Here is a 20,143-nt window from a genome sequence, read left to right as displayed (position 1 = left end):
GACTCCAAGATTTTATATCTAATTTACTTTCTATCATAATTAAGAAAACTGCAATTGTAACTATCTAGTTTTCAACTCCATCCAAGATCCCAGAAAGACAAAATATTATCTGAGTAAACAGGAAGTGCAGTACAAGCAACTTTCAAAACTCTAGAAATGACAGAGACATCTGGCTGCCTGGACAGTCACCCAAAGTTCCTCTATAATGTTGGGGCATCCATTTTTAGCCTATAGGCCTAGAGCATCTCGCAGACTTTTCAGTGAAGCAGGAAATTTGAAGGATTCTCCGACCTTGTATTGGCAAAGTTCATCAGTCGCTTTCCTCTGTGTCCTGTAGAAGCAGACTCTTCTCTGAAGCAGGAATCTCAAAAGACTCTTCTGCCTTGTTTTGGCAAAGTTCAGCAGTCACGTTCTTGTGGGTTCTGTGTGTCCAGTCTTCACATAGTCAAGCAGTCAAGGCAAAAGCAGTTTCTTGACCAAATGGCTAATTTTTGTCACAATGAAAGCAAACTCCCATGGTGTTTCTTCGATGTCCATCATCCTTTTATAAAGTATATTGGTACTGTCAGGACCAGATGCGTCTCATTGCTATGAAAACCCTTAGGTGCCATTTTCTGTAAGTCTTTGACGTATTTAAAAATAATCTATCTAAAATATACCTATTGAACCTTGGAAACATACCTAATGTGACTACAAGCTTGATCATTATAGATTAACTACTAGTCTCATTTCTTAATTACACATTGCATTTTTAAATGAGCTGCATAAGCACAATACCCCAAACAAGAGTAGAAACATGTAATTGTAGCAAATTTAACTTTAAATTTGTATCAATATTCCAAAATCCATGCCAATGCAAGATATTTGAGCTCAATAGTTGTCTTTCTATCCTATATTTTTATATTCCCCTAAATTATAACAAACATCCATAACCCACCAAATAACCAACAGTCACCCACACCATTTATTAGGAATGTGTACATCGTTTTCTCTAGACTGTGTTGTCTGTGGGCAAAAGCATCTTTAAGGATCCCTGAGAAAATTTGAGATAATGGCCAAGTCCTGGGAAGACCAACTGTAATCTTTGTTGATAGGTAGCACCTGTCAAGATTCAGGAGGCCTCCCATGATCAAACCTGGTCCATTTCATTTCTGAAGGAATCTACAGCTTCTGGTCTCCTATGGGAACAAAAGCAAAACCTCTTCTCTGAAGCTTAAACAAATGTAACACATTTTAAAAACTATTCGACAAGACATATGGAATAATTATATTTATATAGAACCCCAGAAAATGCAAGTAGATGTATATTAAAAGTAATAGAGCAGTTGCTGGAGTAAGGAATGGGCAGAGAGGTAAATATCATAAAAAGAGGGAGAACTTTAGAGGGTGTGGCTATGCTTGTTGTATTTTCTGTGATGGTTTCTCTGTGTGGAGCAGATAGTAGATTCTCTGTTGTATGCACACCAAATCCATCAAATGTACATCTGAATCGTGCAGCTTACAGTATGGAAAGTATAACTCAAACTAAAAGACGCTGGTGGAGTAGGCAGCATGCGTTCAGCAAAAATGGACAGAATGATGCGAGGCGTTCATTGCGGGTTCAAGCAAAGCAGGCGTCAAATAAATGTCAGTGGAACTACTGTGAAGGGGGGTGAATAAATAGCAGATATTCCACACTTTTTGAATGAATGAGAGAATTTGAGTATGTATTGAGTATGCTTATTACATCCTGGACAGTATTCTAGGATCCCTGCTTTAGTTTAAGGGTAACGGTGCAGCTATACAGGTGCGAAAGAGGAGGTATGACAAAGCAGAAAAGAAGGGTAGAAGGAGTCTGGCATTGTAGTGTGGTCACCATCCTCCAAAGAGTGACCGAGAAGACAGCTGAAGATGGATTGTCTATTTGAATTAAAAGAAACTCTTGAGATGCTAAACAGAATGAACTTTGTGGAAGGAGTGTGAGGCTCACAGACGGAACGCCAGCCCAGCGTGCGCACGCGCAGAAACCGCTAGGCGGCGTCGGTTTCCCCTCTCATCAGCGGACCCCGGGGCGGGCGGTGGTGGCCTGAGCGCCTGCGCCTGCGTAGATCCAGCCGAGCCCGAAGGCCGAGGGGCGGGGCGTGGTGTTGCGGAGGCGTGGCCTAGAGGGCGGGGCTTTAGGTGATTTCCCAAGCCGCGGCTCAGGCGGTGCCGGGGAAACCGAAAGTGGGCGGCGGCCGCGTCGGGGACCCTGGCGGAGGCGGTGAAGGGAGCCGGTCCCAGAGGCTCGGGCGTGGGCCGAAGGCCCCCGGGACGAGGTGAGCTCAGGTCGGGGCGCGACAGGTGCGGGCGACGTGGGGCGGGCTGCGGGGCGGCAGGGCTCAGGCGGGACAGCGGCTGGGCGCGGCGTCTCAGGCCCGGGCCTGGTCCCCGACGCGGCGAGGTTCCAGAGCGTCGTGCGTGACGCCCCGGGACGTGGGCCGGGCGTCCACCTGGGAGGCCGCGGTGCAGCCAGAGATGCAGAGGGGGGCGTGGGCGGCGCGCAGATCTGAGCAAGAAGTGGCTCTCGGGCAGGAGCAACCGGCCGCGGCCGCCCGTGCGGGACAGCGGTACCCGAGCTCTGCGCAGTTGTGCCTGCCCGCGGGCCACACTGCGGCGGCCTCCGCCCTCGAGACCGGCCGGTGCAGGCCGCGCACATCAGGCAGGACCTACACGTAGCCGTTCCTGTCAACCGTGAGCGCTGGGGAGGAAACAAGCATCAGCTGAGAAGTTGTCTTGGAAGTCGGAGCTGACAGCTTTTCTGCTGCCATCCGCTTGAGGGGTACATTCCTATTAATATCCAGGGCTACCACTCCCCAGTCATTTGGGGGAGCAGGGAAGGGGGCTGTGTATAGATGTTAGTAAAGACTCAGCCCCAAAGGATTCTGATTTGGCCGCTATAGACCAACCAACCTGGGCTCTGCAGGTAGAAGTATGCAGAGGAGTGTTTTGGGGGAATGGAACCGCTTTAGTGGTAGAAGGGAAATTTATAATTAAATCCCTGTCCCTTCCTGGGCCCCCTGGTGTGAATGAAAGTGGCATTCTACAGTGCGGCCTTTGCTGATATGTGTTGGCATCTGGGCTTCAAAGCTTAATTATGAGGTCGGGAATAAATTGCACCCTTTCTCTGAGGCTGCTTTTCTATGTACCAGGTGGTAATAGTTAAATTATCCCTCGAAGTAAGTAAATCCTTTGGCTCATAATGATAATCCTCCATAGTGGCTAGCTCTTTTTCTTTTCACCAAACTCCCCGTATTTTACAGGTTGGGACGTCGAGGAGGACAGGGACACACACAGATCTTTTTCTAGGATCAGTTGGCACGTGGTGGAGATTTCTGTAGTTGCACCAGATGACATAGTTGAGCTTCAGTTGTATGCAAAGTCTTTGGCTGATTGTGGAGTCCACAGCTCCAGCTCCGCAGCCCTTCTCTCTCCTAGATTCCCTGTTTGCTGAGACAGTGAGGCAGCACTTGGCAGCCCTCAGATTTTAGTCCCTGGGGATCGGAAGGGAAATGTAATCCCTGCTAATACCTCTTAAATGCGCCACATGATCATGGCTGAGTGAACTATTGTGTATTGCATCAAGAGTTTGGAACTCTAGAAAAGATCTTTCTTTTAAGATTTTCTTTCTAATATGATTAGGTGTTTGATAGAAATGTAAAGAATACACTTTATAACTAAATTTCTGCGTGCTCGTTTTGTGTTTGATGCAATACAAACAGCAAGAATTGAACTTTGGTGCTGAAAAAATGGATGCTTTCATGGTTCAGGAGTTTCTTGTTGCTTGGAGTGGATTTGCCTTTCATATTTATATGAATTAGGATTTCTTTTTTGGTTTTTCTCTTTGTTTCCATCACTGTCTTTCATTGTCCTCATAAATTCCCCAAGAACCCAAAGTCTGTCTTTTCAAACATACAAAAAGTAGTCACTTGTGGCACTTGTTTATGCTGTGGCACATTTGTTTAATGATCAAAGATGTGTGGCATTTTTGTTGTTGTTGTTGTTGTTGTTGTTGCTGCTGCTGCTGCTGCTTTTCTTTAACTCTGTAACGCTGTGTTTCTTTGCCTGTCAAAAACACCTGATTGGTCTAAGAGTTGAATGGCCAATAGCAAGGCAGGAGAAAGGATAGGCAGGGATGGCAGGAAGAAAGGATATATAGGAGACCTCTGGAGAGAGAAGAGATTGAGGAGCAAAGGAAAGGAGAGAGGACACCAGGGGTCAGTCACCCAGCTATACAACAAGCCAGAAAGAAGTTAAAAAAAAAAAAAGAAAGAAAGAAACAGAGGCAAAAGATAGATGGGACAATTTAAGAAAAGCTGGCTAACCTGGCGGTGGTGGCTCATGCCTTTAATCCCAGCACTCAGGAGACAAAGGCAGGTGGATCTCTGTGAGTTTGAGGCCTGTCTGGTCTACAGAGTGACAGCTAGGACAGCTAGGGCTGTTACACAGAGAAACCCTGTCTCAGGGGAAAAAAGAAAAGAAAGACGGGCTAATAACAAGCCAAACTGAGGCCAGGCATTCATAAGAACAAGACTCCGTGTGTGATTTATTTGGGAGCTGGGTGATGGGCCTCCCAAAGGAGCCAAAGAGCAAAGAGTTTTTAAAACACACACACACACACACACACACACACACACAACTACATATGGGCTCCAAAGTTTGAGGAAAATTAAGGGTTTGCTTACTCATGACAGAGCTGCACAAGCTGAAATATCAAGTCTGCCATTTCCTCTTCAGAGGAAGCTGAGGAAAGCAGGGAACCAGTAGCGCTTGCCCATACTCATTATCCTCCACAAAAGAGACTGAAATGAACTGCTCAAAAAGGTGCAGGTACTTGGTAGTTAGAACTAGGGTTGAGACTGAGATTCCTGACCAACTTACTTAAGATTCATCTCAGGGTTTTTCCTCTAGTGTGTAAATTTACAGAAATTTCTTACTTAGATATATTTATGTAGTGGCCAAAATAAATAATTTGAAATAACAAGAATAAAAAGGAAAACTGCTTCCTAAAATCTTCTAAGGAAGATAATTACTCTTTCCTTTAAAAACTGGTTGTAGGTAGACCTATTTAGGTCAACAAGTAGACTATCATTGGAAAGAAAATAACAGCCTCTTGAACTTGTGCACACTGGGTGTGGTGGTGCATACCTATAATTTTAACACTCTGGGGGAACTTTGTCTTTTAAATTAAAAACAAAAACAGCCTACACACCTTGCAATATGAGAAATTGCTGAGTAAGGTTCTTAAATACAATGCTCCCCTTTCTGAGCATCTTACTGCTGTGTAAGATGAAAGGCTTGAGTTAGCCTAAATGATGTCTAAAATCTTCCAGCATACACTTTTAGGGGCTTTTAGGTCTCCATTTGGTAAGGTCACGTAAGATCTTGAGAGCAGAAGTTATCCAAAGTATATCATTTAGAGCAGTGGTTCTCAGCATTCCTAATGCTACGACCCTTTAGTGCAGTTCCTCATGTTGTGGGGACCCCCAACTATAAACTTTTTTTTAGTTGCTACTTCATAACTGTAATTTTACTACTATTATGAATTGTAATATTAATATATAATATGCAGCCCCTTGGGAGTTGTTACCCACAGGTTGAGAACTACTGCTCTAGTGAGATGTACAGATGCTTCAGCATTGAGTAAGTAGCTAAGAAGATAAGAGAGTTTACCCTAATCATTCTTTGGGTTTATATGGGAAATTAGAATTTATGAAGGGGAATTAGAATTTATGATTGGAAAAACATTGTGAGAAAGACAAGACATATTATACAGTTAAGAACAGCTAAGGAAAGGAGAAACTTAGCAGTATAAAAAACACAGATGAGAGCCAGAGTGGTGCCACTGTGGTAGGACGGCTGAGGCATGTGGATGCTTGCCTGCGGGATACCCAAGTCAGTGGTAGGCAGCATCAGAGAACATCTGTTTCAGATGCATCAAAGCTCAGGCTGTGTGTAGTGGTGCTCGTCAGAATCCCAGCGCTTTGAAGGCGAAGCCAGGAGGATCTGGAGTTTGAGACCAGCCTGAACATTATATAGTAAGACTCTGTCTCAAGAAAACACCAATTTCCACAGATTCTTCAAAACAGGACTTTCTTGACTCATTTTTAGGTGCATTAAAGAAAAGGGGAAATTTTACACAGTATAGTTTTTGAAATACAGTGAGGATTGTTTTAAGTTGTGTACATTGTTTAAATTTAGGGTTGGCAATATAGCTCAGAAGTAGAGCTCCTGCCTAGCATGCAGAAGGCCCTGGATTTCTGTCTTCAGTACCACTCCTCCCCCCCCACAATACACATTTAAATTTGATGTCCTGTACATCTTATACAGCATTAGTATCTTGGTACATATGCAGTGAATTGTGTCGCATAGAAGAAAGAGAAAGGATGATGGGAAATGAGAAACAGTCAGGTTCACCAGAGTTTTTGCAATATTTTATTGGATTAGGATACATCTCTGTTAAATCAGCTTGTGGTAGGTCCCTGTTTCCAGTTCTGAAGGTCTGTCACTAAGCACACATCTAGATTGGTAGTGTTCTCAGAAAGAAAGATTTAAATTGGAAGTCAGGAGACCAGAGGTTTTTGATTCTGGCCATGAACTGGGTAAGAGCTAGAAGACTTAATCATGGGCCTCAGTTTCCTCTTTTTTCAGAGTTACATTTTAAAAGATTTATTTATTTTATGCGTATGTTTTACCTGCATGCACATATGTGTGTGTACCAGGTGTGTGCCTGGTGTCTGTGGAAGTCAGAAGACCATTGGATACCCTGGAAGTGGAGTTTCAGGCAGGTGTGAACTGCCATGTGGCGACTGAGAACAGAACCCAAGTCCTCATCAAGAGCAGAGAGTACTTTTAACCTCTAAGCTATCTCTCCACTCCCAGTTTCTTCATTTTTATGTGTGTAAATATGTACTTTCATTTGTGTTTGTGCACATGGGTGTGGCGGCCAGAGGTCAGCATTGAGTATCTTCCTCTGTCATTTTTTGAGACAGTTTCTGACTGCACCTGGAGCATGGCTAGACTGACTGTTCCCTAAACCCCAGGATCCTTCTGTCTCCACTCTTCTCCTTACTTGGGATTGCAGAGACAAGCTGCTGTGTCCAGCTTTTGACATGGAGCTGGAGTTCTGAACTCGTGTATTTATGCTGTGTAGCAAGCACTTTACCCACTAAGCCATCTCCTAAGCTCCAGCTTCCTCATTTTTAAACTTAATAGTTTTAAGGTGCCTGTGTTGTGTGACAAAACTTTTCTTGGGGAGATACTGCACACACATATACTCACCCCAGATAAGGATCCCTTGACAAACCAAAGTACAGATGCCAGCAAAGTCCAACTTGGTGAACCAATGAGTTTTATTGGTGTTACTTTCAGGAATATGGTTGAGAAGTTAACTACAGGAGCAGAAATGACTCAGTGACAGCTACATCACCAAAACCCACTCCAGTAAGGGTGACAGCTCACAGAAGTTGGAAACCTGGAGCACACTGCACAGCCTGCAGGCAGCTTAACAGGTTGAACAGTGTCCATTCCAAATGACTCAGTTATTCTAAACCTCTTCCAGGCAGCAGCATTTTCTTGAGATGTTTACCTTTCAGCTTGGCTTGGCTGAGAGGGACTCTCATCTTTTATTGTTTACTCTGGCAGGGAGGGGCCTAGTGAGTCTGGTCAGTTTCATGGACTTCCTGAAGCTATTTTGAGTTGTTTTCCTTGCTTTAAGGTGGTTCCCTGTAGGATGGAATGCATCAGTCTCTTCTTTTTGAGGTTGGGTCCATGTCCTACACTGTCCTAGACACCTGGGGCAGGGGAGTTGCATCTTGCTCCAAGACTGTTTGCCAAAGCAATTAGTGACCTTTTGCCTACTTGTGAGAGAAATCACGAGGAGCTCCACTGGCTTGTTCACTAAACTTGTGAGCGTATTGATACCTGTGCTTATAAGGCAAGTAAGTGAATCGAGACAACTTCTGATATTTTGAATTAAATGCAAAACTAGAAATTTCCTCAACCTGTTTTCTTTTTTCAGCCAGTATATTTATCCATGGTCACTTCCCATACATAGCGTTTTGAGTAGCTGCTGAATGCACACACTGTGCTAAAGTACATGTAATGCTGGTATGCTACTTCTGTTCCGCAAGAGTGAGGAGAAGAAAGAGCAAGAGGAAGTGAAAACAGAGCATAGTCAGCCATAGCATTTCTAACTCACTGACAGGCATTTGCAATCTGGCTTTGTGACTAATAATTCACCATGCCTATTTCTAGTTTGCTTTGCTGCTTGGGAGCCTTCCTTAACTCAGGCAACCTATTATATACTGACTGGACGGCCCTCAGGAGTGTGGACATGAGAATCTGCAGACTGAAATAGAAGGCTCACTCCATTTCTCTCTGCCTAGCCTCACCTGGTCACCTGGTCTTATAGGACATTCGAGACTCACAAAATAAAAGCCTTAAATTTCACTTAAATTCAGTGAAAATCAAACTTGCATCTACTACACCATTTTTAGAGACTAGAAATAAGGGAAGAGGTTGAGACAGAATACCTAAAACTTTGATTTGAAATCTCAAAGTTGAAATTCCCTTGATAAGCTTACTGTTGTGCTTGTAATGAATGATTCCCAAGATTTATAAAAAATAAAATAAAAAAGCACTTGATTTTTTTTAGAGGAAGGTATTCCCATGAACCTGAAGAGTATAATTGCCATCTGTAAAAGTTCTAAACAGATAAACAAAATTTCATGATTTTCAAAGATTTCATAAATTGCAGCATTCTAAAGCACTGTATACTGTAAAATACTATTTAAAGCTACGTGTCTGATTTTGATCAATACCTAAAGCAATGCAGCTAATGGGATTTGGAGCAGACTAGAAAACTCACCATGCATGAGAACAAGAGAAACACCTCAGCATCCTTTCTGCTACCCAGGAGTTGCAGCATTTAACCTCACCTTAGATGTTTAGAGAGCTAGTATTCTTTGCAAGACAGTGTGCTTTAGGGAAAAAAAGCAGGATATGGAGGTGACCTTAGTTTACAGACTGTAGCCATATGCATAGGCATGGCTTTCTACTCTTCTCAAATATGTGCTCATTTTTGTAGAAAAAAAAACCTCTGGAAATCCATTACTGATTGTACTTCTGGTATTTCTTAGTTGATTAAATAGATAACTAGCAAAAGCCTCAGCGTAGTAACACATTGTGCTTGAAAACAGAAACATGTCTAAGTTTGCAGCTCGGGAATGGAAGCAGCGCTTACTGCTCCCTGGGATGCTTGGACGCCTGACAGTAATGCCATGGTAATGGCCCTGACCACTGCCTACTCAGTGTGAACTCAGGGCCCAGAAATAATCTCACGGTTGCTTTTCATCTGGTGGCAGAGTAGTAGTCTTTAATTTATAACTACCAATGTAACTTGAGGACAGTTTTAATAACAAATGGCTTCATGATATTTATGTAATAGCTCACATGTGTTTTATTTTAGGGAGTAGAAAGAAGACGGGAATGGATAGTTAGAGAATTTATCATCTGTTCAATATAATATTGAGCTCTTGTGTACTAGACCCTAGAGAGTCTACAGGGAACGGACACAGTCCTGCAGTGAAGGAGACAGCAGCATAGTGAATGTTACAGGGTGGTGATATACATTAAGGTGACAGGCAGAGGTGTGGAACAGAGATCACCATGCAGCTGCCACTGTGTCTGACTTTGAGTAGAGTGGTGACCAGGGCAAACATTGCTGAGACTATGACATTTGAGGTACTTACCTGAAGAGAGCAGTATTGACCCCAGGGCAAGGAGTTTACAGGTGTGAAACTGTCAAGCACAAAGGTCCTAAGGTGAGCATTACGGGCACAGTCCAGGAAAGGTAAGGATGAGTACAGAGAGCGAGGGAAAGAAAGAAGAATTGAGGTTGGAGAAGTAGGGGTAGGCACAGACAGATTTTGGTTTCCATCCTGAATAGAACAGGATGGAAGTAGGTTTTGAGAAGAAGAATGGCATGATGGGATTTAACATGTAAGGATTGCCCTGTTTGATAGATGTGATCTGAAGTATAGATCCTAGAAGGTAAAGTGGAAGTAGAGACCAGCCAAGAGGCAAAGATGCTATTAGCATGGACTAGAGAACAACCTCATGGAAAGTGGTAGGGAGTGGTGGGTGCCAGCCATCCATTGTCGTCATGCTGGGCATGGGAGAAGGAGTTTGTGCCAGGAAAATAAGTGTGCTCTTTGCATGTTGGCATTGAATTTGGACACACAAGCAAAGACAGGTCAAGACACAACTTTCTGCATGCTCCTGGTCCTCCCCACTAAATGAAATAAAAAATATATCAAGATATTTCACCTATTTGTTGGCAACTTTGCTGTGGAAATAAATACTAAAATATAGGCTTTTAAAATTGTATAATCTGTGTTTAAAAGAGAATGTCGGGTAAAGGGAACACTCTTCCATTGCCGGTGGGAGTGCAAACTGGTCCAACCCTTTTGGATATCAGTGTGGCAATTTCTCAGAAAATTAGGAAACAACCTACCTCAGGGCCCAGCAATACCACTTTTGGGTATATATCCAAAGGATGCTCAATCATACTACAAAGAAATGTGCTCAACTATGTTCATAGCATCATTGTTTGTCATAGCCAGAACCTGGAAACAACCTAAATGCCCCTCAGCCAAAGAATGGATAAGGAAAATGTGGTATATTTACATAATTGAGTACTACACAGCAGAAAAAAAATGACATCTTGAATTTTGCAGGCAAATGGATGAATCTAGAAAACATTATATTGAGTGAGGTAACCCAGACCTAGACAGACAAATATCATATGTACTCACTCATAAGTGGCTTTTAGACATAAAGCAAAGAAAACCAGTCTACAATTCACAATCCCAGAGAACCTAGACAACAAAGAGGACCCTAGGAGAGACATACATGGATCTAATCTACATGGGAAATAGAAAGTAGAAAAAAGACAAGATCTACTGAGTAAATTGGGACCATGGGGACCATGGGAGAAGGTAGAAGGAGAGAGGGGAGCAAAGAAAAATATAAAGCTCAATAAAAACAATAAAAAGGAAAAAAATAGAAAAAATAGAATGTCAGTAGCAGGTATATGTGTAGCATGAAACTTTACTAGGGCAGCTCAGAAAATTTCCCTTAGCTGAAGCAGTTGCCAGGGAACAGAATTCAGACATGCAGGTAGAAAGGGTGGGGAGTGAGAGCCGAGGATGCTGTGCTCTGGCCCGCAGAGATGAGCTGTCTCTCACTGGAGCCTCTTTCTGAGCACACACCTGTCACACACCTGGTCACACACCTGTCACACACCTGGTCACACACCTGTCACACAGTGATTATTAAGCTGCAAGTGGAAGGGCAGGCCGGGGCAGTTAGGTCCTGTGATACCTGCTAGGAAGGAAATACATAGCCTGAGAGAAGGAAGTGCACTGAAAGAGGAAATTAGACAAAGCAACTTTGGGCCCAGTGTCCCAGTGACAGTTATGTCCTGAGTGGGATGTGTGGCTTTCACCACCTCCTTACCTTCCTTAAAAAAAAAAAAGGCCCTGCTTGGGAAACTGCTGTTGGCCACTCTTTAAAAACAAAAGAAGGAAGACAGAGAGGGCACCTATCCTGGGCAAGGATGGAAAACTGCCCTGGGAAATGAGGTTTGTGTGGGGCAGCCAAAGAACTCACTTTTGATGAGCCTGCAGGATGGAGGAGGCCTGATCTTTTAAACCATCTTTGTGTGTGTGTTAGTGGAAGGCTTTCTAGTAGTCACTGAAATAAGCCTGCCAGAGGTTTGTCCACACAAGGAAAGTTTGTATACATGCATGTGCAGGCTTTACGTCATTTCTCTTGACTAAGTTACTCAGGAGTATGATTGCTGAGCTCTGTGGGAAATGTATGCTTCTCTCCTGAGAAACTGCTAAACTGTCTTTGGAGAACTGCTTTGAACACCCACCAGAAATGCACATAAGATCTGGTTACTCTGCATTTTAGAATATCAGTACTTTGTATTGTCAGTTTTAAAAAGTGTGTGTGATAGATGCATGTGTGTGCAGGTGCTATCATCTGTGCATATGTGTTAGAGATATGTATGCATATGTGGGTGTGCTTGCCCCTGCATGTGTTTGTTGGAGGCCAGTGTTTGATGTTGGGTGTCTTATTCTAGTGTTCTCTACCCTATTTTTGGAGACGGGTTCTCTTGGGTTTTTTTTTTTAATATTTATTTATGTAGCTCTGTCTGCACATATGCCGGCATGCCAGAAGAGAACATCAGATCCTATTAAGTATGGTTGTGAGCTGCTAGGTGGTTGCTGGACTTGGAACTCAGGATCTCTGGAAGAGCAGTCAGTGCTCTTAATCCTCTGAGCCATCTCTCCAACCCAGGGTTCTCTCCTTTCTGGCTACTGTCTCTTCCCTCCAGTGATGGTGTTATAAATTTATGCTGTCTGCTTAACTTTCCATGTGAGTACTAGGGATCCAAATTCATGTCCTCATGTTTGTGTAGCAAGCACTTCATTCACCGAGACATCTCTCCGGCCCATCAGTAGTTGGTGTTGGTAGTGACAGTGGTGGGGTGTGTGTGCGTGTATGCAGGCACCCCCATGTTGTGACACACATGCAGGAGTTAAAGAACAACTGGAGGTTGGTCTACTCACCTTCTACCTTGTCTGAGACAAAGTCTCTTTGTTTTTTATTTCCCTGAATATGCCTAGGTAGCTGGGAGCTCTCGGGGACCTACCTTTTACCCCTGTCTCAGCATAGGGCTGCTAGCATTACAGACCTTTTAAAGGTTCTGGAGGTTTGAACTAAGGTCTTCATATGGCAAGTGTTCTGTTTTGTTTTTGACTCTGTCTGCCATTTTGATTTATTATTGAGTTTCTTGTCTCTGTGCAGGGAGTATTTGGAGGAAGGAAAGGGAAGGGTGAAACAATGTGATTATGTTATATAATCTCAAAAAATAAAACAACTTTTAAAAAATGTTTGTCTTTGATATGTGCATCTCTACTGAAGTATGTGTGTTCAAGTTGCTTGTTAGTTCAGTTGGACTTTGTTGAGTGTTTATACAGAGCACCGGTTTCTTTTTTATTTATTTATTTTTTTCGCTAAGATCTCTCTTTATATGAAGCTCCGTTTATCCTGAAACTCACTCTGTAGAGCTACACTTGAACTTACTTCTACCTCCGGAGTACTGGCATTAAAAGCATGCGCCACCACATCCAACTGAGCACCAACTCTTCACTAACTGTATTATGAAAATACTTTCTCTTAGTCTGACACCTGTCTTCATTTTCTTAGCATCTTTTGGAAGAGAAGTTTTAAATTTTGATGAAATTCAATTTGTCAACTTATTTGCAGTAAAAAATAATAATCTTGGCATAGTCCAAGGTCACAGAAATCAGAGATCCACTCTGGTATCTTTTCTGAGTTCTTAACAGCTGTTTCACTTCGGATCTAGATACTCTATTGCAGGTTGATTTCTCATGTGGTGTGAGGTTCATTTTTGTGTGTATGTGTGTGAAAGAATGGTTACTGAGTTTTCCCCATTGAATTTCCCTAACACATGGTTGAAAATCAGTTGGCATGTGTGGATTATGTATTCTAGTTATGACAGTCTAGTCTGAGGAGGCCATGTTGAGTAGAGGGAAGTGTATAAGGAAAATAGAGGTCTGCATTTGCTGTGTGAGCTTTGTATTCAGTTGAGAGTCATATTTGTGAGACCCTCATCCCAGGAACTGGCCTTTTAAATGGACAAATAAAGAAATTGCTACAGTTGTGCTCTTTTGTTTTCTAAGCCAGAGAAAGGGAAAACCTGCATAAGTACAACTTGCTATCCAATGTGGAAGCCTCTAGGCACATTTAAATCAAGAATTTACTTCTTCAGTCATCCTAGTACATTTTAGGCACACAAACTCACTTGTGGCTAGTAGCTCCCATGTGGACGGCACATAAATTGTTTCCTCGGCAGAGTGTGGTGGCAAAGGCCTTTAATCTCAGCTCTAAAGAGTCTAGGGCAGGCAGACCACAGGTTCAAGGGTATCATGGAGTGCATGGTAAGTTCCAGCATAGCCTGGGCTACATGATGAAATCCAGTCTTCCTAAGAAGTTTTTTAAACATAGATAAAGCCTTCTTCTTCTTCTTTTTTTTAATCACAGAAAGCTCTATTAGACAGCATTGATGAAGGTTTAAAAATGCCCCCTGGTTTTGCACTTTCCTTTAATGACAGGGTAAACTACCTTTTCTGGTTTCTTGAGGGATATTCTGAATGTTTCTTCAATCTGTCTTTTTCTCTGAAAAACTGAAGCTAGATACAGTTACTAGTCTAAAGAGCGTATGAGTTGTCATTAATAGATCAACATCTTTAGCTAAAATCCCTACTAATTCCTAGAGACTCAAATTCACCTTTCATTTTTCTCTCTTACTCAGCTGGTCTACTATTCATTAATCCTTGAAAAAAATAACATTTTTAGCTTTTGAAATTATAATTACATCATTTTCCGCATTCCTTTTTCTCCCTTCAATCACTTCCCTGTTCCCCTCTTGTACTCTCTCAACTATGTGACCTGTTTTTATTTGTTGTTATATGCGTGTCCACACCCATACATAGACACTTACACACATACATATTCCTAAATGTATAAAGTCCAACCTACTCAGTCTGTGTAATGTTTCTTGTAGTATGGAGGAGCTGCAGGCTGTGTCCCACCGCCCGGCTAGCTTACACCCGAAATAACAACACAGAAATTGTATTCATTTAAACACTGCTTGGCCCATTAGTTCTAACCTCTTATTGGCTAACTCTTACGTATTTGTTTAACCCATCTCCATTAATGTGTATTGCCACTTGACTGTGACTTACCGGCATGAGTCTAACCAGCGTCCATCTTGGAGAGGAGAGCCATGGTGTCTGCCACACTACCTTCTTTCTCTTAGAATTCTGCTCTGTTTACTCCACTCACCTAAGGGCTGCCCTATCAGAAGGCCAAGGCAGTTTTCTTTATTCAACCAATGAAAGCAACACATAGAAAGAAGACCCTCCTACACCATTTCCCCTTTTCCTGTTTAAACAAAAAGGAAGGCTTTAATTTTTAACATAGTAAAATTACATATAACAAAAGTTACCAAGCAAGAATTATAGTTACAATATTTAGATCTATTTTTATCTTTTATCATAACAATGGAAAACTATAACTATGATTATTCATTCTTCAACTCCATCAGACTCCAGAAGGATATAATATTTCCTAATTAAACAAGAAATAAGCAACTTTCAAACTCTAGAAATGATAGATAAAGACATTTTGCTACCTGTACAGTATCCAAAGTTCTTCTGTACCATTGGGGCATCCATCTTCAGCCTATAGGCCCATAGTATCCAGCAGACATTTCCTTGAAGCAGGAAAATTCAAAGACAGTTCAGTCACTTTTTTCTGTATCCTGCAGAATGTCTCACAGACTCTTTCATGAATCCGGAACCCCGAAGGATCATCTCACCTTTAGGCAAGTTCAGGAGTCCTCTCTCTGCAGAGCAGTTCTCTGTGTCCAGTTTATGCAACAGTCCAGGCAAGAGCAGTTTCTTGCCCAAAATAGCTAACCAACTCCATAAGGAGCTTCTTCGATGCCCATCTTCCTCTTAAAGTAGATTGGTGTTGCCAGGAGCAGATGTGTCTCATTGTCATAAAAAGCCCTAAGTTATTAAAACATTAAATGCCATATTCTGTAGTCTTTGAAAGATATGAAGAATGCCTATCTGAAATATATCTATGCACATCTAGAAAACCTAACTAACATGACTACAAGCTTGACTATTATTGATGATTATCCATTAACAACCTATATTTCCTAATTATACATTACATTTTTAAATGAACTACACAATCACAATACCTTAATCAAGATCAGAAATACATATACATATAACAAAATTGACCTTAAATTTGTATCAACAAAGCAAAATTCATACCAATACAAATTATTCATTGCTATATCATATCCTCCTTTAAATGTAAAAGAACATTTATAAGCAATATTTGGGAATATGGGCACAGTTATTTCTCTCCAAACTTCTTCCTGCTGTATGGGGACGCTATTAATCAGGTCTTTCATGGTATAACCTATGTGTCAGATTCATCTCAGTTGGCAGTTTAGTGATGTAATTTTTTGAAGGTGTTCACAGCAACCTTTTAGGAGGGCATGGTCTATCATACCATATTGGGATAGAAGCAATCCACAGGGCTTCATCCTCTGTGAAAACAAAAGAAGAACCTCTTTTCCAAAGCATCATACATACCCTTAGACCCAAATCCTGAAGTCAAGATACCTTTAGAACATATATGCTGGTTTAGTTTAGCAGTCCATTCAATGAAATGTCTCTCTGTATTTAGCTCCTTTACAGTAAAAAAATTGAAAGAAAACACTGGAATACAAAGAATCCAGACTCTCTGTGAAATTTCCATTTTTACATGGCTTATTTTTACTCTATCACTTTACTTTCGGTCACACTGCCATCTTCCTCCCAGAATTCTGTTCTGTCTACCATGCCCATCTAAGGGCTGTCCTATCAAAAGGCCAAGACAGTTTTCTTTATTCAACCAATGAAAGCAACACATAGAAAGAAGACCCTCCTACGCCAATTTCTTTGGTGTATGTGGTTTCTGGGCTGGCCACTTAGTACTGGACAGCCACTTGGTGGCCTCTTCCTAGGGAAACTGTTTCTTGAACTCTCAGCATTCCTTGGTTGCCTGTAGTTCTCTGTCTAGGGCTGAGGCCTGGTGAGGTTTCCCCCATTCATGTCAGTATGTCTTTTGGCGTCTACTATGTTCAGGTCTTGCTTAATCAACTTATTGATATAAGTTTTCATGATTGTAGCTTCTCTGTCATTTCTAGGAGGCATCTCACAGGAAACCTCCCATTTCTCTGACTTTTAAAGTGTTTCTGCCCCTCTTCCTCAATAATACCTGAACCTTAGATTCAGGAGTATATTGAATCTTTTGGGACTGGGCACCACACAGAATCTTGTTCTCTGCATTTTGATCAGATGCACTGTATTGGATAGTTTTATGTCAAGCTTACACAAGCTCAAGAGGAGGGACCTTCAATTAAGAAAATTCCTCCATAAGATGTAGGCAAGCCTGTAGAGCTTTTTCTTAGTGATCGATGGCTCAGCCCATTGTGCATGGTTCCATTTCTGGGCTTGTGGTCCTGGGTCAGAAGGCAGGCTGTAAACAGCACTCCTCCATGGTCTCTGCATTAGCTCCAGCCTCCAGGTTCCTTCCCATCTTGAGTTCCTGTCCTTACTTCCTCTAAAAATGAACAGTGAATTGGAAGTATAAGCCAAGTAAACCCTTTCTTCCCCAGTTTGCCTTTTTTCATCTCAAAGGCATTAACTCTAACTAGGACACATGGTTTTTTGTAATGGTCTCTGTTTCAAGAGATGTTTTCTTGATGAGAGGGGAGAACTACACTTAATTGTAGGTGTAAAGACATGTTTAGAGTGTAGTTAGGGATTATAATGGTTTTAGTAAAGTGGTGGTTATAAGTTCTCCTCAAAGATCCATGACTTCACTTGCCCAGGGTAATTGACCAGGTTTCCAATGCAAGGCATGACTTCCCTTTTGTAACCAAGATGTGTGTGCTCCAGTTGCATCCTTAGGGTAATAGTGCCATGCTAGTCACTGATGTGGCTTGTGGGCATCATAGCTGGGCAGAACTGTTTGTTGCTTCCCTCCGTTGGAAGTATGTGTGGTGCGTTCTGTACCATGAATACTACTAGGTCTAGCTCATGTTGCCCGGTCCCTGTGTCTGAAATGCAGCTTAGCAGTTGGGACTCACCTTCACCTGTAAAGGCAATCAAGGGCAGCAGCAATAGCCTGTAATATTTTGGGAGTCTCTTGGACAACCCTGACCAACAACTAAGAAGGGGGCTCCTACCTGATGTTAGGAGTTTTTACTAGTAGTTTATGACTTTTAGGAGGGCATTATTAGTTCAGTTGGGAAAATTTTATTTAAACTATATATGTAATGTAATATGTATACATAGACTTATGAGTACTATAGGTATTTTAATATAGTTAATAATATGATTCCTTATGACCTTTCAGATATCCTTACTATTATTTTACCCTCCCCCTTCTGTATTTACCTCATCCTCCTTCCTTAATTAGAGCCCTCCCGTTTTCTCATTTCCTTCTTCAAATCACGTAAACCCTGCTATTCTATTACTACCCCAGCCCCCTCCCCAGACAATGCTCTCTTTTTACGTCTCTGGTTTCTGCAGTTATTCTAGGATATGTACTCATATCTGATGATTTGGAACTAGGAGTCTCAGATGAAAAAAATTCAGTGTTCATCATTCTGGGTCTGAGTTGCCTCACCCAATATGATCTTTCTTGGTTATGTCCATTTACCTGCAGATTTTAGGGTTTTTTTTTCTTGACAGCTGAATACTGTTCCACTTCTATGTACCACAGTTTCAGTATCTGTTCATTGATTGAAGGGCATGGAGGTTGTTTCCATTTCCTAGCTGGTCTGAGTAGTGTGGTAGTGAACGTGTCTGAGCAAGTGTATGTGAACATGGCTGAGCAAGTGTGAGTGAACATGGCTGAGCAAGTGTGTGTGAACATGGCTGAGCAAGTGTGTGTGAACATGGCTGAGCAAGTGTGTGTGATCATGGCTGAGCAAGTGTGTGTGATCATGGCTGAGCAAGTGTGTGTGAACATGGCTGAGCAAGTATGTGTGAACATGGCTGAGCAAGTGTGTGTGAACATGGCTGAGCAAGTGTGTGTGAACATGGCTGAGCAAGTGTGTGTGAACATGGCTGAGCAAGTGTCTGAAGTAGGATGGCAAGTCCTTTGGGCATATTAAAGGAGTAGTATAGCTAGATCATGGCAGATTTATTTTATTCTTTGATTTATAGAGTGACTGGGCCAGTTTGTTGTCTTGAGCAGCAGTAAGAGAGTGCTCCTTTTCCCCCACATCCCCTCCAGCATTTGTTGTTGTTCTTTGCAATTCTGACCAGGGTAAGAAGAAATCTCAGTTATTTTGATTTGCGCTTCCCTAATTGCTAGGGATAGTGAACATTTTTTAAAGCTGTTTCTTAGCCATTTTTATGTCTTCTTTTGAGAACTTCCTGTTCATGTCCCAAGCCATTTATTTTTAAATAGGTCATTTGTTTTTCAGACTCCTATTTTCTTTTCTTAGTTCTTTATATATTCTGGATATGAATCCTCTGTTAGATGTATAGCTGGCAAAGATTCTCTCCCATTCTGTGGGCTTCCTTCTCACCCAGTTGATTGTGCTTTTAGCTAGGCAGATGTAGTGAGGAGCTGCGGGCAGGTCTACTTTTCGTCCCACCCGGTTCCCACATGGCTAGCTTAGCCCCAGAAGTAACAACACACAGATTGTATTCATTTAAACACTGCCTGGCCCATTATCTCTAGAGAGTTACTGGCTAACTCTCACATCTTGATTAACCCAGTTCTAATAATCTGTGTAGCACCACGAGGTGGTGGCTTACCTGAAAAGATTCAACATGTCTGACCTGGTGGCTGGCTCCATGGCGTCTGCCTCACTTCTCTTCCAGCATTCTGTTCTGTTTACTCCACCTACCTAATTTTCTGTCCTATCAAAGGGCCAAGGCAGTCTCTTTATTAACCAATGAAAATAACACATAGACAGAAAGCAAGAAGCTCTTTTATATTTTGTGAAGTCACACTCATAAGTTGTTGGCCTCAGTTCATGGGCAGCTGGGTCCTGTTCACAAAGTCCTCTCTTACATCTGTTTCTTGTAGGGGACTGCCTGTATTTCCTTGGAGTAGTTTTAGTGTTTTGGGTTTTACATTTAAGTTTTTGATCCATTTGGAGTTAAATTTTGTTTTGTTTTTGTTTTTATTTTGCAGGGTGATAGGTAGAGGCCTAATTTCATTATTCTAAATATGAACATTCAATTTTTTTGAAAAATCATGTTTTTCTCCAGTATATGCTTTTGAAATCTTTGTAGATATTAAATGGATGTAGTTGTGTGTGCTCATATTTGGGCCTTCGATTTTGCTGCACTGTTTGTGCCAGTCATGGCACTTTTGAACATTCTATTGATACTCTTTTGGTCTGCAAGACACTCTCTCTTCTCTCCTCCCTCCTATC

General features: G+C 42.0%; 1 protein-coding gene across 2 annotated transcripts in view; it reads left to right on the top strand.

Moving 5' to 3' along the window:
• The first annotated feature begins 2,166 nt into the window (after positions 1-2,166).
• Tdrd7 (tudor domain containing 7) overlaps positions 2,167-20,143 on the top strand; it is a 69,047-nt gene continuing 51,070 nt past the window's right edge. Inside the window, exon 1 of one of the 2 annotated variants that reach the window (XM_048419899.3) lies at positions 2,167-2,297. The gene's annotated coding sequence lies outside the window, so the exon portion shown is untranslated. Of the gene's footprint in view, positions 2,298-2,630; positions 2,801-20,143 lie in introns of those variants that run through there. The other variant, XM_048419900.3, reaches the window with a different exon arrangement.

The sequence above is a fragment of the Myodes glareolus genome, chromosome 16, assembly GCF_982192425.1.
Source record: "Myodes glareolus chromosome 16, mMyoGla1.1, whole genome shotgun sequence".
In the NCBI taxonomy this organism is placed as follows: domain Eukaryota; kingdom Metazoa; phylum Chordata; class Mammalia; order Rodentia; family Cricetidae; genus Myodes; species Myodes glareolus.
This window is presented reverse-complemented; position numbering and strand designations above follow the sequence as displayed.